Source organism: Balaenoptera borealis (genome assembly GCF_965194805.1).
Source record: "Balaenoptera borealis genome assembly, chromosome: 9".
NCBI classification, from domain to species: Eukaryota; Metazoa; Chordata; class Mammalia; order Artiodactyla; family Balaenopteridae; genus Balaenoptera; species Balaenoptera borealis.
Window position 1 is genome coordinate 114511187 of NC_138873.1, and position 5715 is coordinate 114516901.

The following is a 5715-nucleotide window of genomic DNA, read 5'->3' on the forward strand; positions in this document are numbered from 1 at the left end:
CAGGCTCTTCCTCATCACAATTCCCACTGACTATCAGGGACTCAGTGGGAAGGACAGAACAGCCAAGAGCCAGAACAATGCCTTCCTTCTGGGGGGCATGGCCTTCCCACCCTAGCTCCTGCCAAGCCTCCCTCCTGCTTTAGGCTTCCCTCCGTAAGACTCATTTAGTTCATCATAACCTCATCCCTTCAGAAAAATCTTCCTTCACCATCCTGTGCAAAAGTACAGTAGGCATTTCTAGAAGGAAAATGTGATCCCACGAAGGACCAGTGTATGGAAATTTGTATTTAAAACATTAATGACGATGGAAGTACAATTGTGCAGAAAGCATAGAAAATGAGGTTGTCCATTTAACTTTGCTTTCTGGTGCTGAGAGGTATTTGGCTCTTAAAGTACCATGACCTTTAATTGTGAACTTTCCTGTTGAAAATCTTCTTAGAATGTATTAGTGCACTTTTCATCCTGAGGAAGTAATATCACTTAGCCTTTTTTGATGATTCAGCATCTTGCAGTAATTTGTTAAGAACAGATAGGCAGTTTCTCTTTTAAGGTAACACATTTTTCTTTCACTTGTATGCTTTTAACTAAAAGACTTTTAGGAAACTATGTGGTTGCAAAATATTTTACTAAGCGTTATCCTGCAAGGTGAAACATTCATTCATTCATTCTTCATGCATTCATTTACGGAGCACTTAAGTAGTTCCTACAAAGTGCAAAGCACTGTGCCAGGCTCTGGAATGCAGTGGTGAAGAACACTAAAACCTCTAAGAAAGGAAGAACGTGCAGGCCAAGTTCACCTTATATTCTCTTAAGATACTGTTGAACACTCCCGAAAACCCATTTGTAGACCTGCAGCATTACCATCCACACGGCATGTGGTAGAAAGACTGCAAACACAGCATAAATGCAAGACAAATACCTCCATCTGGAAGAATCCAAAAAGATTCTCGAAGGTGACCAGGACTTAAAGGATGAGGAAGAGGAGGGGTTTGGCATTTAAACCACATTTTTCAATAACCCTACATTTTCTTGCTCTCTGTTAACAATTATTCTTAACTTTCTGGGGAGCCCCGTAAAGAATCTAATAAAAAATGTTAATATATTTGTATATCCATATACCTATACATGCACACACACATGCACACACACAACCTCTTCTTTATCAATGGACACAGGTTGCTTCCATATCTTGACTGTTGTAAATAATGCTGCAATGAACATAACGGTGAATATATCTTCTCAAATTAGTGTTTTTGTTTTCTTCAGAAAGATACCCAAAAGTGGAATTGCTGGATTGTATGGTAGTTTTACTTTTACTTTTTTCAGTAACCTCCATACTGTTTTCCATTGTGGCTGTACCAATTTATATTTCGATTAACGGTGCACAAGGGTACCCTTTTCTCCACACCTCTACCAATACTTGTTATTTCTTATCCTTTTGTTGTTAACCATCTGATGTCTTTTTGTGAGGTTGTAGTTCATTGTGACTTTGATTTGCATTTCCTTGATGATAAGTACTGTTGAGCATCTTTTCATGTGCCTGTTGGCCATCTGTATGTCTTCTTAGTAAGAATGTCTCTTCGGGTCCTCAGCCCGTTTCTTAATGGGGTTGTTTGATTTTTTGATATTGAGTTGTAAGTGTTCTTTGTATATTTTGGATATTAATCCCTTATCAGATGTATCACGTGTTAATATCTTCTTCCATTCAGTCAGTGGCCTTGTTTTGTTGATAATTTCCTTTGCTGTGCAAATGTTTTTTAGTTTGGTGAAAACTATTTATGTATTTTTGTTTTTGTTTCCCTTACCAGAAGAGACATATCCAAAAAACTATTGCTAAGATAAATATCAAAGAGCATACTGCCAATGTTTTCTTCTAGGAGTTTTATGGATTTAGGTCTTACATTTTAGTTGTTAGTCCATTTATAGTTTATTTTTGTGTATAGTGTGAGAAAGTAGTCCAGTTTGATTCATTTGCATGTAGCTGCCTAGTTTTCCCAACACCATTTACATAAGAGCCTGTATTTTCCCCATTGTGTATTCTGCATTCTTTGCCATAGATTAATTGCCCATCTATGTGTGGGTTCATTTCTGGTCTCTTTAATATGTTCCATTGATTTATGTGTTTGTTTTGTGCCAGCACCATACTGTTTTAATTACTGTAGCTTTGGAGTATTGTTTGAAATCAGGGAGCAGAGTACCTCTAGCTTTGTTCTTCTTTCTCAAGATTGTTTTGGCCATTCAGGATCTTTTGTGTTCCCATACAAATTTTAGAATTATTTGTTCTAGTTCTTTGAAAAAAGTCATTGGTATTATGATAGGGATTGTACTGAATCTGTAGATTGTCTATGCTCCTTTTAATAATATTAATTCTTCCAATTCATGAGCATGGTATATGTTTCCATATGTTTGTGTCAATTTCAATTTGTTTTGACAACATCTTATGGTTTTCAAAGCACAGGTCTCTCACCTCCTTGGTTAAATTTACCCTTAGGTATTTTATTCTTTTGATGCAATTATAAATGGGATTGTTTTCTTAATTTCTCTTTCTGCTAATTCACTGTTAGTGTAAAGAAATACAACCAATTTCTGTATATTAATTTTGTATCCTGCAACTTTACTGAAATATTTATTGTTTCTAATAGTTTTTTGTTGGTGTCTTTAAGATTTTCTATATATAGTATCATGTCATCTGCAAACAGTGACATTTTATGTATTCCTTTCCAATTTGGATTTCTTACGTTTTTTTTTTCTTGTTTGCTTACTGTGGCTAGAATAGCCAGTACTATGTTGAAAACAAGTGGTGAGAATGGGCAGCCTTTTCTTATTCCTGATCTTAGAGAAAATGTTTTCAGCTTTTCACTATTGAGCATGATGTTGGCTGTGGGTTAGTCATATGTGGCCTTTACTATATTGAGGTATGTTCCCTTATTACCCACTTTTTTGAGATTTTTATTATAAATGGATGTTGAATTCTGCCAAAAGCTTTTTCTGCATCTATTGAGATGATCATGCGATTTTTATCCTTCCTTTTGTTAATGTGGTGTACTGAATTGATTGATTTGTGGATATTGAATTATCCTTGGCTTTCTGAGATAAATCTCACTTGACCATGGCATATGAGCTTTACCATGTGAAGTACACCTAGACTGTCAACCTCATACCAACCCTCCTGTCACTACATCTATAACTGGGCCTAAGTCTTCAGATGGGAAGCCACAATTGTCCTGATGGCTGTGCTTTCTTCTGTTTCCTTCCCAACTATGAAGACGGCCTCCAGGGAAATGCCAAGCCCAGGTATTTGTACACATCCACCTAAGTTGGGAAATGAGCAGAAGAAAATCACTGCTACTGAGATGGACTACAAAGAAACTGTTTTCCTCAGAATAACTTGAACTTATTTTTATGGCAACGTTCATAGAGTTAAACTAGGCAAAGTGCTAAGATAATTTGGGAGAAAATGTTTCTTAAATTGGTGTTATAGTTTTAGATTTATATTTTACATGTGTCTTGTAGAGTTAAACAAGACTTACTCTTTTAACTAATTATCTATAATATGCCAATATTTTCTTATAACTGTCTATACCATTTATACTGCATTTGTAAAAGAATGTGAATATTAAACATACCACTTTATAAGGTAAAAATAAAAAGGCTTCAGCGATTTGAGTAACCTAATCAAGTTTTTGTTTTTCTCAGATGGAATGGACTGGGTCTATTAAGCACTAAGGAAAAGAGGGAGATATCAGTAAAAATTGTTAGTGACCCAATATTCTAAAAGAAGTACAATAAATAAATATTTTTCAAGCCTCCAGCTATTTAAAGAAGCAAATATATTTCTTAAATGTGTATTATTTGTGAGAATTTCTAATTAATGACCTTAACAATTGACTTCTTTCTAAGCTTCATGTTAACTTGATATAGCATTGAGGAAAGTATTTTTTCTTGGCCATAGCCTGTTGCAGTAGCAAGGCCTCCTTAAGTAGTAAAATTTTAAGATAAAATTTTCTCATTTAAAGTGGTTTATAGGGTTGGAGTGTGGGAAAATGCTATACTAATAAATCTGTACTGTTTTGTGTGTGTGTGTGTGTGTATGTGTGTATTTAGTACCAGAATAGATGAGATTGAAAGATGGACTGGTCATGACTGATGGATAGGATTAGGCTGTTCAGTAAAGCATTAGGGGTTGGTTCCTATAACAAAAGTAACATTAAAAAAGGCTAAAGAGAAGAAATGGCTTGAATTTTTTATCTTAGTTTTGACTGGGCTCTAATCATATAGACACAGCTTCTAATAGATTGCAACTATAAGCAAAAACTTAATCTAGTTAAAAACCTGGTTTTCCTTGGCAAAGAGATTTAAAAAATCTGATGCAAAATATACAACAGGAGAATTCAGGGATGTGAGATTTATCTGAATGGCAAATATATGATACACCATATGGATTTTTTTTACCATTTGTACTTATATAATGAAAAAAATTCATTTTATATATCAAATTATTATTTTATAAGTTGTAAGAATGAGCAATTGTAGTTTTCAATATGAACTTTTCCCAATAAAACAAGTGTTCTAATCTTGAAAATAAATAAATAAAGTCTATTTTGTCTGATATAAGTATCACTACCCCAGATTTCTTTTCATTTCTATTTGCATGGAATACCTTTTCCATCCTCTCACTTTCAGTCTGTGTGTGTCTTTAGATCTGCAGTGAGCCTCTTGTAGGCAGCATATATATCAGTCTTGATTTTTTATCCACTCAGCCACTCCATGTCTTTTGATTGGAGCATTAGTTCATTTACATTTAAGGTAATTATTGATAGGTATGTACTTATTGCCATTTTGTTCATTGTTTTCTGCTTGATTTTGTAGTTATTTTTGGTTTCTTTCTTCTTCTTTTGCTCTCTCCCCTGCTTGCTCCCCTTGTGATTTGATGACTATAGTTAGTCTTACATTTGGATTCCTTTCTTTTTGTTGTGTTGTTGTTATATAGTTTTGTTATATAGCTTTGGTTGGTGGATACCATGAGGTTCATATATAATAACCTGTGTATATATGTGATTATTTTAAGTTAATGTTCCCTTAAGTCCAAAAACATTCTAACTACCCTTCATACTTACTCTCCCCATGTTCAATGTTTTCAACATCATATTTTACATTTTTTGTTTGGTGTATCCCTTTACTTATTGTGGATATAGATGATTTTACTATTTTTGTCTTATAACCTCCTTATTAGCTTTATGAGCTGTTGATCTACTACATTTACTGTATGTTTGCCTTTACCTATGAGATTTTTTTTTTTTTGTAATTTTTGTATTTCTAGTTGTGGTCTTTTCTTTTTAGCTTAGAGAAATTCTTTGAACATTTCTTATAATGCCAGCTTAGTGGTGCTGAACTCTTGTATATTTTGCTTGTGTGTAAAATTATTTATCTGTATTTCCAATCTGAATGACAGCCTTGCTGGATAGAATATTCTTGTTTGTAGGTTTTTTTTCTTTTACCACTTTGAATATTTTGTGCCACACCATTCTGGCATGCAGAATTTCTCCTTAAGAGTTGGCTGATTGTGTTATGGGAATTCCCTTGTACTTAACTAGCTGCTTTTCTCTCAGTCCTTTGAGAATTCTCCCTTTATCTTTAAGATTCTCCCTTTATCTTTAATTTTTGCCATTTTAATTATAATGTATCTTGGTGTGGACTCTTTGGGTTCATCTTGCT